This window comes from Callithrix jacchus, chromosome 4 (genome assembly GCF_049354715.1).
Source record: "Callithrix jacchus isolate 240 chromosome 4, calJac240_pri, whole genome shotgun sequence".
Lineage (NCBI taxonomy): Eukaryota > Metazoa > Chordata > Mammalia > Primates > Cebidae > Callithrix > Callithrix jacchus.
Genome location: NC_133505.1, coordinates 169,522,409 through 169,535,540, shown reverse-complemented (window position 1 = coordinate 169,535,540; position 13,132 = coordinate 169,522,409). Strand labels below are relative to the sequence as shown.

General features: G+C 36.8%; 1 protein-coding gene across 4 annotated transcripts in view; it reads right to left on the bottom strand.

Moving 5' to 3' along the window:
• The window catches only part of PACRG (parkin coregulated), a 592,113-nt gene that overhangs the window by 324,123 nt on the left and 254,858 nt on the right, over positions 1-13,132 (bottom strand). The window lies entirely within an intron of this gene.

Genomic DNA, 13,132 nt, shown 5'->3' with positions numbered 1-13,132 from the left:
CATTTGCTGCAAACTGGATGAAACTGGAGACTATTATTCTAAGAGAAGTAATTCAGGAATGAAAAACCAAGCATCATATGTTCTCTTTAAAATGTGGGAGCTAAGCTATGAGAATGCAAAGGCATAAGAATGATATATTGGACTTTGGAAATTCAGGGGAAGTGGTGGGGATGGTGAGGGAAAGAAGACTACATGTTGGACACTGTGTACATTGCTTAGGTGATGGTGCACCAAAGTCTCATAAATCATAACTAAAGAACTTATTCATCTAACCAAACACCACCTGTTTCCCAAAATCCTATTGAAATAAAAAAGTTTTAAAAAGAAAATAGAATTTAAAAAATGAACAAAACCTCCAAGAAATTTTGGATTATGTTAAACAGGCAAACCTAAGAATAATTGGTATTCCTGAGAAAGAAGAGAAATCTAAAAGTTTGGAAAACATATTTGAGGGAATAATTGAGGAACCCTTCTCTGGCCTCACTATAGTTCTAGACATCCAATTACAAGAAGTTCAAAGAATGGCTGAAACATTCATTGCAAAAAGATCATCACCTAGGCACACAGTCATCAGCTTATCTGAAGTCAAGACAAAGGAAAGAATCTTAAGAGCTGTGAGGCAAAAGCATCAGGTAACCTATAAGGGAAAACCTATCAGATTAATAGCAGATGTATTAGCAGAAACCCTACAAGCCAGAAGAGACTGGAGTCCTATCTTTAGCCTCCTCAAACAAAATAATTACCAGCCAAGAATTTTGTATACAGTAAAACTAACCTTTATAAATGAAAGAGTGGTAAAGACATTTTTAGATTAAAAAAAATGCTGAGAGAATTTGCCACTAGCAAGCCAGCATTATAAGAAATGCTAAAAGGAGTGCTAAATCTTGAAACAAAACCTTGAAATACACCAAAATAGAACCTCCTTAAAGCATAAATCTCACAGGGCCTATAAAATACTAACACATTGGAAAAGAGAAATAAGGTATTTAGGTAACAACTAGCATGATGAATAAAATAGTACCTCATATCTCAATACTAACAGTAAACGTAAATGGCCTAAATCCTCCACTTAAAGATACAGAATGGCAGAATGGATAAAAATCTACTAATGAAGTATCTGCTGTCTTTAAGAGACTCATCTAATGCATAAGCACTCACATAAACTTCTAGGGAAAGGAGTGTAAAATAACATTCCATGCAAATGGAAACCAAACACAAGTAGGAGGAGCTATTCTTATGTCAGACGAAACAGACTTTAAGGCAACAACAGTTTAAAAAGACAAAGAGGGGAATTATATAATGATAAAAGGATCAGTTCAACAGGAAAATATCACAATCCAAAAAATATATACACCTAACACTGGAACTCCCAAATTCCTAAACAATTATTACTAGACTTAGGAAATGAGATAGATGGCAACACAATAATAGTAGGAGACTTCAATACTCCACTGAATGCATCAGACAGTTCATCAAGACAGATAGTTAACAAAGAAACAATGGACTTAAACTATATCCTATAACAAATGGACTTAACAGATATTTACAGAACATTCTACAGAATAATTGCAGAATATACATTCTATTCATCAGCACATGGAACATTCTCCAGGATAGACCATATCACAGGCCCCAAAACAAGTCTCAATACATTTAAGAAAATTAAAATTTATATCAAGTACCCTCTCAGACCACAGGAATAAAACTAAAAATTAACTCCAAAAGGAATCCTCAAAACCATACAAAAACATGGAAATTAAATAATCTGCTCATGAATTATTTTTGGGCTAACAATAAAATCCAGATTGAAATTTAAAAATTATTTGAACTGAGTAATAGTGACATAATTTATGAAAACCACTGGGAAACAGCAAAAGTGGTCCTAAAAGTAAAAGCTCATAACATGAAATGCCTACATCACAAAGTCTAAAAAACCACAAATAGACAGTCTAACATCACAACTCAAGGAACCAGAGAAACAAACAAACAAACAAAAATCCAAACCCAAACCCAGCAGAAGAAAAGAAATGACAAAGATCAGAGCAGAACTACATGAAACAAAAATAAGACAATACAAAAGATAAATAAAACAAAAAGCTGGTTCTTTGAAAAGATGAACAAAATTGATAGACAATTCACAAAGTTAACCAAGAAAAGAAGACAAAAAATTCAAATAAGCTCAACTGGAAACAAAATGGGAGATACTATAACTGATACTGCAGAAATAAAAAAGATCATTTAAAGCTACTATAGATACCTTTACGCACACAAACTAGAAAATCTGGAGAAGTTGGGTAAATTCCCGGAAATTTAACCCTCCTAGATTAAATCAAGAAGAAACACAAACCCTTAACAGACCAAAATAACAAGTAACAATATTGAAACACTATTTAAAAACTCCCAACCAAAAAAAATGTCCAGGACCAGATGGATTTACAGCTGAATTCTATCAGACATTCAAAGAAGAATTGGTACCAATCTCACTGAAACTATTCCAAAAGATAAAGAGGGATTCTCCCTTAAATCATTCTATGAAATCAATATCACTCTAATACCAAAACCAGAGAAGGACATAAAAAAAGAAAACTACAGAGAAACATCCCTGATGAACATAGATGTGAAAATCCTCAATAAACAACTAGCAAAGTGAATCCAACAGCATAAAGAAAAGATAATCCACCGTGATTAAGTGTGTTTCATACCCGATGTGCAGGGATGGTTTAACATACATAAGTCAATAAATGTGAGAAACCACATAAGCAGAATTAAAAACAAAAATTACATGGCCATCTCAATATATGCAGAAAAAGCATTTGACAAAATTCAACATCACTTTATGATTAAAACCCTCAGCAAAATCAGCACAGAGGGACATACCTTAAGGGACTAAAAGCTATCTATGACAATCCCACAGCCAACATTATACTGAATGGGGAAAAGTTGAAACCATTCCCCCTGAGAAATGGAACAAGACAAGGATGTCTACCTTCACCAATGCTATTCAATATAGTATTTGAGGTCCCAGCCAGAGCAATAAGACAAAAGAAAAAAAAAAAATCAAGGGCATTCAAATCAGTAAAGAGGAAGTCAAACTGTTGCTGTTTCCTGATGATATGATTGTGTACCAAGACAACCCTAAAGACTCATCCAAAAAGCTCCTAAAACTGGTAAAAATTCATGTATGCAAATCAGTAACTCTTCTATACATCAACAGCAACAAAGCTGAGAATCAAATAAAAAACTCAACCCCTTTGACAATAGTTGCAAACAAAATAAAATAATAAGAAATAAAATATATCTAACCAAGGACATGAAAGACCTCTATAAGGAAAACTACAAAACATTGCTGAAAGAAATCATAAATGACACAAACAAATGGAAACACATCATATAGTGATAGATGGATAGAATCAATGTTGTGAAAAAGACCATATTGCCAAAAGTAATTTACAAATTAAGTGCAATACCATCAAAATATTACCATCATTCTGTACAGAGCTAGAAAAAACAATCCTAAAATTCATATGGAACCAAAAAAGAGCCCACATGGACAAAACAAGACTAAGCAAAAAGAGCAAATCTGGAGGCATTCAAACTATATTATAAGACCGCAGTCACCAAAACAGCATGGCACCAGTATAAAAATAGGCAGATAGACCAATGGAACAGAATGGAGAATCCTTAAATAAAACCAAATACTTACAGTCTACTGAACTTCAACAAAGAAAACAATAACGTAAAGTGGGGGAAAGGACACCCTCTACAGCAAATGGTGCTGGAAATATTGGCAAGCCACATGTAGAAGCATGAAGCTGAATCCTCATCTCCCACCTTATAAAAAAATCAACTCAAGATGGATGAAAGACTTAAATCTAAAACCTGAAACCATAAAAATTCTAGAAGATAATATCAGAAAAACTCTTCTAGCCCTTGGCTTAGACAAAGACTTCATGACCGAGATTCTGAAGCAAATACAGCAAAAGCAAAGATAAATGATGGGACCTAATTAAACTAAATATCTTCTGCACAGTACAAGAAAGAATTAGCAGAGTAAACAGATAACCCATAGAGTGGGAGAAAATATTTGCAAACCATGTATCCAACATAGGATGTTCAGAATTCTACAAGGAACTCAAACAAATCAGCAAGAAAAAAAATAAAGAACATCATCAAAATGCAGGCTAAGGATAGGAATAGACAATTCTCAAAAGAAGAGATACAAATGACCAAAGAGCATGTGGAAAAATGCTCAACATCACTAATTATCAGGAAAATGCAAATCAAAACCACAATGGAATACCACCTTGCTCTTGCAAGAATGACCAACATTTTTTTAAAAAAACATAGATGTTGGCATAGATGTGGTGAAAAGGAAACACTTTTTTTGTGGAAAATCCATTTATTAGATGGAGAGAAGGAGAGAGAGAGAGAAAGACAGCTTCCACGCTGTCCTGGGAGGGGACCCAGAGAAGGAATCCGGGAACACTTTTACACTGCTGGTGGGAATGTAAACTAGTACAACCACTATGGAAAACAGTATAGAGATTTCTTAAAGAACTACAAGTAGAACTACCATACGATTGAGCAATCCCACTACTGGGTATCTACTCAGAAGAAAAGAAGTCACTCTATGTAAAAGACTTCATAGCAGCACAATTTCCCATGACAAAAATAATATAGTACTAGCCTAAATTCCTATCAACCAATCAACCAATGATTGGATAAAGAAAATGTCAGATATATGTGTGTGTGTGTGTGTGTGTGTATACATAGGTATATGTAGTTTTTGGGGAACAGGTGGTGTTTGGTTGGTATATATAAACAAACACACACACATATATATGCACATACATATATATGTTTATACACACACACACACACCATGGAATACTTTTCAGCCATCAAAAGAAATGAAATAATGGCATTTGCAGCAACCTGGATAGAATTGGATAGTATTATTCTAAGTGAAGTAATTCAGGAATGGAAGACCAAACATTGTTATGTTCCCACTCAGAAGTGGGAGCCAAGCTATGAGGATGCAAAGGCATGAGAATGCTATACTGGCACCGGGGACTCAGGGAAAGGCTTGGGAGGGGCTGAGGAATAAAAGACTACACACTGGGTACAGTGTATACTGCTCAGATGATGGGTCCACCCAAATCTCAAAAATCAGCACTAAAGAACTTTTCCATGCAACCCAACACCAGCTGTTCTCCAAAAACTATTGAAATAAAAAATATGAAAGTAATTGCTCTCATTCCTGCTTTCTATTATGATGACACTTAACTTGTAGCAATCACCACCATTTGTAGTGATTGCTAGGATATATTTTATATAGAGAATACTGTATACTTAGTGTAGAGTATAGATTATGATGAATAAACTATACACCACCTGGAGTATAGTTTATTATGGATAAATGTAATGAGATCATATATTGCCAATATTTGTATCAGGCAAATATGAAATATATTCCACATAAGTGATGGAAGGTCGAGAACATCAGATCCTAAATGAGCAAATTACCCTTCTGCATTTAGCTTTGTCTCTGTGTGTTGAGTAGATAAAACAATATTTCCCTGTTGCTACTCCATAGGATGTTTCTTAAATGGAGAATATTAATGTAAAAACATGCTTGGAAATTCTAAGCAAAAAAGCAAACAAACAAATGCACAATACAAGAGTATTATTCTAATTCTTTATCCATTTTGAACCTTATTTAATCCTGGTAGAAAAACATCATGGTAGCACCTAATTAACATTTTTTCTTAATATATGGCAAGAAAGACATGAGATCTCAACTGCCCCTACTGAAAAACCAGAGTAATGAACATTTTCATGCTTATTTTTCAGAGACGAGGTAAAACAATGGTGAACTGACTGAAGAGTATTAGCCATACCCTTATCACCTGGGCCTAAAGGCACAAGATTTGCATGCAGTGTAATTAACTTATGCCAGTAATTATTACACTGGAAATGTGTGTGTGTGCATGTACATGTGCATGTGTGTGTGTGTTTTTCACATAATTGTGATGAGAACTAGTACCGGGAAAACCTTGAACCTTCTTAAGAGTATGAATTAGCTGAACAAAGAAGCTAATATATTGATCATATATTAAATGCCACCATTAAACCACATATATTTCTAAAACTCCGAGGCCTTTCTTCTTTCTAAATAAAATTTTTTGGCAGTTTAGTATTGATTTCCATTAATTTCTAAGTTTCAGTTTTTCTGGACTGAATATTATTTACCAATTCTAGGCCCTAAAAGCTCTGAGGGAGAATCTTAATACCTGTGAATTTATTTTATTTAAGTAAACTTCCAAATTACTATTAAATAGAAAGCATGTCAATGACATTTAACCTTCATTAGTCTATCTTTAATATTCTTTGCCGCATACATTATTTATTCTGATAGGAGAATAAGTCAAAAAGTGATTTTAGCTCAAAGTAAAGCTAAACAAATCAGATAAATTATAAAATTATACTGAAATTTCAAGTGTCTAAGAGATGAAAGTTCATCAAACAATTCAAATGTAATTTTAATTTATCAGCACCACTCAAAAGCAGGATTCACGACGTTGTCTGGGCAAGGATTTTTTGAATTAGATCTCGAAAATACAGGCAGCAAAAGCAAAAGTAGACACATGAGATTACAGTGAACTGAAAAGCTTCTGCATAGCCAAGGAAACACTCAACAAAGTGAAGAAACAACCTACAGAATGAGAGAAAATGTGTACAAATGATGCACCTGACAAGGGGTTAATATCCAGAATATAAAGGAACTCAATGCAATAGCAAGAAAATAAATAATCCAATAAAGAAATGGGCAAAAGACCTGAATAGACATTTCTGAAAAGAAGACATAAAAATGGCCATCAAATGCATGAAAAAATGCCCAACAAGTCTAGTAATTAGGGAAATGCAAATCAAAACCACAATGAGATGTCACCTCACCTGAAGTACAATGGAGTGGCAAGCTTAACAGAAGAGTAAAGGCATCTCGGACTGGCAAAGTGGGATAGAATTAGCTTTAAAGCTTTAATTCTGAAATAAACATATTCGTCCTAAGATAGCAGGTGATTATAAAGACAGGTTATGATCAAAAGAGTGGGAAAAGGGACCTATATAACAAATACGTGTTTTGCACTCCCTTATTTACAATTGCTTTTAATTAAATAATTAACTAGGAGGCTGGAGAACAGGTATTCAGCAAACCTATGCAATTCTATGCAATTTATGGATTTGAGAACTTAACCACTTTTATCCAGGAAATGTTTTTCATCCAATTCTTCTAAGGATGAGTCACACTTAAAAATGTTAAAAATCAATGTTCTAGAGGAAATTGCTTAGTTGAACAGAACATTTCATTATTTGGTGGGTTTAACTTTTTATTATTTTCTTTTCTTACCAAATAATAAAATCTGTGTTTAATTTGTCGTGCTCTATTGTAATCACTGTTTCGCTTCAACTCTGGGGAATGTCATTTCTAGACTTCTCTTTGGAGTTTCTACAGTTTTTTTTTTAAGATGAGCAAGAATAAAATGCTGATTAAAATAAGTCTAGCAATGCAGAGTTACATGAAGAAAAAGTCAGTATCCTGCACATGTCCTCTTCACTCATCCCCCCACAACTGGGAGTGTATTTGTTCGTACATTTTAATCCTCGCATCATATAGAATTATGTCTACAGTGTGTGTGTGTGCGTGTGTGTGTGTGTGAGAGAGAGAGAGAAAGAGAGAGAGAGAGACAGAGAGACAGAGAAAGATGTATTTCTTTTTCTAAAATAAAACTGGTATTCTAAACAAAAGCACGTTTTACTAAGACCTTGTGTTTTTTGTTTTTAAACAGTGCATTATGGGCGTCTTTCGAAGACAGTAACCAAATTTAATGTGCTCTTTTAAATATCTATAAAATATAACATTCTCTTATAGAAATACACTATAATTTCTGCAGCCATATTCTAAGTGATGAGCATTCATGCTGTTTATAGTTTCGGGGCTATTTTGTTAGAAACATCTATTTTTTTTTGAGATGGAGTTTCACTCTTATTGCTCAGTCTGGAGTACAATGGCGCAATCTTGATTCACTGTAACCTCCACCTCCCAGGTTCAAGCCATTTTCCTGCCTCAGCCTCCTGAGTAGCTGGGATTACAGGTGCCTGCCACCATGCCTGTCTAATTTTTATATTTTTAGTATAGATGTGGTTTCACATTGTGGCCAAGCTGGTCTTGAACTCCTAACCTTAGGTGATATGCCCGCCTTGGCCTCAGTGCTGGGATTATAGGCGTGAGCCACTGCGACCAGCCATAAATACCTTTATACATATGCCAGTACTTTTATTTTTATAAGATTAAAAATAAAGTAGGTTTGGGGTGTTTAAAAATAAGCAGATGTTGAATTTTAATAAACAGAGCAATATAACTCTTTTCAAACAGACACTGTGCTCTGTTCATCTTCGTGTTTGTTTTTGTTCAGCCCTCCCTGCCCTGCCTACCTCCATGAATTTCTGCTCTTGTCTCAAATCCCATCTCACACCAAGCCCTTTCCAGCACATTCTGCCAATAGCCTCACTGGATGTGCAAATTCTGAAGGAGCAGGTTTGTAACTTCTCATCTTTGTAACTTTTCATCTTTGTACTCATAGTGCAGTACTTGGTATGTTAGGACTTGAATAGTAGTTGTAGAAGAAAGGAAGGGAGGGAGGGAAGCAGAGAGGAAGAGAGGGGTGGGAGAGAGGAAAGGAAGGGAAGGAAGGAGGAAGAAGGAAGGAAGGGAGGGAAGGGAGGGATGGAGGGAGGGAAGGAGGAAGGAAAGGAGGAAGGAAGGAAGGAAAGGAAGGGAGGAAGGGAGGAAGGGAGGAAGGAAGGGAATAAGAGAGGAAGGAAAGGGAGGGAGGAAGGAAGAGAGGGAGGGAGGAAGGGAGGGAGGGAGGAAGAGAGGGAGGGAGGAAGGGAGGGAGGGAGGAAGGGAGGAAAAAAGGAAGGAAGGAAGGAAGAGAGGAAGGAAGGAAGGTAGGGAGGAGGGAGGGAGGGCGGGAGGAGGAAGGGAGGGGTAAAAGGGAGAAAAAGGGAGGGAAAAAGGGAGGAAGAGAAAGACCTGCTAAAGATTTTATTTGAAATTTTCTCTAAAACCAGAGCTAAATCAATTTAAAGTGTTGAGGTAATTAAAACTAATTTTGAATATATAAAAATTAAAATTATGGAGCAGAATTGGGTAACTAAGAGAAAAATGATTATGTTGTATGTCAGCAAACTTATCTTCAGGAAAAGTGGTGTAGAGAGCAAACATAAAATGGAAAAGCTAAAGTAAAACCTGACAAATGAGCAGAGTGCTTTGTGCTTCGTAAACACTATTGCATTAAAGTGTGAAACGAAACACAAAGAACAGATATCCTGTGCAAGTGAATTCTGGTAAAGAGCAGACGATTAATTTCCTTGCAGAGTTCTCTGGTGCTTACTACAATACCACCTGTATTTTAAGACATGTTTCCGATTTGGCAAGTTGTAACACATACTAATCATTTGCCACGTATCAGGGCCGATGAATACTTACAACGTTGTCTTTTCGTTAGTACTGACTACGATAATTAAGCTTGGATAATGGCAGCAATTTACATGACAGTGGCTGGGTCCCTTGCACAGCTTGAGTTACCATCTATTGGCTTATGTATTTTCAGTCTTTCAGCCAACGTGGACTTCCCATCTGGACGCCTTGGTAGACATGGTCCAGACAGGAAGGCAGAGAGAACACAGCAAAGCCAGCTCAGATTACTTCAGGGACTCTCTTGAAACTCCTCCACATTCACAAATTTTCCACGAAGTTCTCAGCAAAAGTCAGAAAAGTCAGATCTTGCCTACCATAGAGAGTGAGACCTTGAGTACCAGAGAGAGCTCATTGCAGAGTCAGTCATAGCAAGCTGTGGCAAAATAGCCATTGTTACCGAGCCCTAATTAACAGGACAGTGACTCAGACCACGGATTTGGAGGATTTCCAGGTTCAAGTCCCACTCATCACTAACAAGTTATGAGAAAGGCAAGTGACGAATCTTTCTATGATTCATTTTTTTCATCTGTAACATGGAGATAATGATGTCTCCCTGATAAGATTATTCATGATTAAATATAAAGCTCTTGACAATACACTAACTATAATATGTGTTAGCAATTACTAATATCATCATCATTATTATTTAAGAAAACAGAATGCACATTAATAGAAAACAGGAAAAAGGCAGAAAATTCTATGTAATGAATCATATTTTTAATTGGGGAACCTATCAGTACATATTTTCAGTGGTGTATGATGGAGATATACCAGACCCCAGAAAAAGACTGGTTGTAAAATGAATCATTTTGAATAAAGTAGATGAGACCACAATTCTTAAAGTACTATAAAGAAGTATAAGGAAATAATTTGTGATGACAGTAACGTTAATTTTCAAGTATGAAATTTTGTATATTGGTTTTCTTAAAGTGGAATCACATTGACGCATTGCTGTGTTTCGCACAATGTACTTTGGCATTACATCTTAAATTTTTGTGAAAAAGCATATTCCTTTTTGAAATTTTAAAAGTGAAAATGGCTTGCTATTAATTATATTGCTGCACTACTTATGTTTACTACAGAGGTGGCATATGGTGGCAGCTGCCCTCCATTTGCAATGGGAAAGGACAGCTATGTCGGAACGTAAATACTTGAGCGAGCCCCATGACGGGCAGGCAATTTTCTTTTTTGCTTGTCCTGGCAAGTAAGCAGGGCCCTCTTCTTCTATTTCATAATTATTATGTTACTTGAAGTAAATTCTTCTCCAGAACTTTCTACTAACTTCAGATGAAAAAGGGTACCCGAGAACATTTAGAAAATAATCACTGAGGAGAGTTGAAATACTGTGGGTAGATTTGTAGCTTTGGGGCTTGTTTCCTTTTCTTCATTTTTTCTGAAAAATCTATTCTCTCCTGACAGTAAGAAATTTGTAGAGTCCATTTAACTCCTTCTGACTACATAATGGGACCCCCATGGTTATTTTTACTGTTCTGCAAAAGATCTGTGTAACAATCTTGCACACACACACACACACACACTAAGGCTTTGTGCAAAGCAGGACAATTGAGTTTCTAGCACTTTTTTAGTCCTTTAATGAAACAATGACTCACTACAACATAAATATGCTGGATAACCTTGAAAAATGTAGAAAATTGTGGAACACGTACTTTGGGGGAGAAAAGAACTGGTACAAGGGAATCTCAAGGAAGAAGACTTACAACTTTAAAGACAAAATGACATTTCAGTAAAAGAACTGCCTGGCTTGCTACAGAGCAAGGCTGGGAATCACCTGCCTGACATTCAGTGCCAAAGGTGGGGGAGAGTGCGAACCCCTGAGAGAGGTCCCATCAGCAAGGGCTGCCATCACAGCTGAAGGTGATCATGCATGAAATGGAACCAGGCCTTGCATTACATGGAAAGATTGCATTACACTTGCAGCAGACTCGCATCTATTCTTTCATTTGGCTTTCAGGTCAGCAGTGTGAACTAGCTAGGGCAGATCGCCTTTTACTAATTCTACAGCCAAGGGACTGAGGCCAGAGAGGGGCAGGGAGTCATCAGCTGCCTCATGACCAATCAGTGCCAGGGTCACGTTGAGGACTGTTCTTAGAGTTAAAAAATCCACAGCAATCGCCAACGTCAGCAGCACTTTACCATACTGGGAACAATGCTTTGTAGTCCATGTTCTACACTTTTCTTTCTTGGTGTTACAGTTTTAAACGTAAGTTTCTCCATGATAGAGAATGCTTGTAACCGATTTCTTCTTCCTGAGATCACAGCTTCTTCAAAAGTATGACATCGTGGATAAAACATTTTTAAAACATGCTTTATAACCAGGATTCCGAAATGCCATAATGAGCATTTAAATTTAAAGAATCATTATGGAAGCTATTATTTTTTTGCAGAATTCTCATATATTGGAGCACATTGCTTACTATTACAGGGTGTAGACATACCAGACCAGTACGCTGAGTAAAATATAGAGCAGACAATTCTTCAGTCCTCTGTATGATCGCACCATCTAAAAATCTACAGAAAGACAACTTGAGATGTCCAGACTCACAGATGTGTTATGGGATTTTCTCGTCTTTCAATCTGGGAGACTCTTATGCTTTCACTTCAATGAGTGCTGAGCATGTGAAATTGGGGGATGATGGATCTTCTACTAATTTATCCAGATGCAAATGCCGGGGAGGCACTGAGATCATCTGTTCTGGTGATGACTTATAAGAGAGATGAAGCTCAGTCAATGTGGTTGCAAGAATAGGTAACTGAATACTACTCTTAATAGAGAGGGCACTTGCTTATCTGGATCATAGTCGTCTATGAGGGTTTTGATCACAGGAAATAGCCAATTGAAAGAAGAAAAATTCCAGAAGAATCTGTGAAGTAGATGCAATCAGATGACTGCAGTACGCAATGTGCAGAGACCTTGCTATTTGTGCGAGTCAGATGGCAGAGGAATAACTGGCCTTAGAAGCTTCAACCCTTGACTGGCCCATAGGAGTCAGAGGATGTCTATTATTTTATAATGAATCGCTGCAGGGTAGAAGAGATCTCAAACATCACTCAAGCCAATCTCTTCATCTTATAGATGAGGGAACCCAGGTCTTCAGAATTTGAGACTCGCCAAAGCCTTAAAACCTGTGACAGGCAAAGATAGGGCTGCATGCTGGGTTTTGGATCTCTGACCCAGTGTTCTGCCCTCTGACATCTAACCATCCTCATGTGCAGGTCAGAGCACTCAGGACCACATGCGCTACAGAATGAGAGAGGCCTTAGAGCCTGGGATCCAGGTGTCTCTTGAGAAAACAGTGAGCCCCGTGGTGACAGAGTGGATGAAGAGACACAAGGAAGGAGGAGAAAAGGTGGCACCAAACAGACTCTGGCTCCTCTTTATAGGGGACTCAAGGATGCAAAAACACTCAGGGAAGGGAACAGCTGTTTCTGCAACCTAATGAAAGCTACGACGTGGCAGGGCTTAATCACAGAGACCCTTGCGCCTCCCCATCCCTAGGGGTATTTATTAGGAAAGAATGGTTACTTTGGGTTTTTCACAATATTAAAAACCTTATTCCATAAAATTTA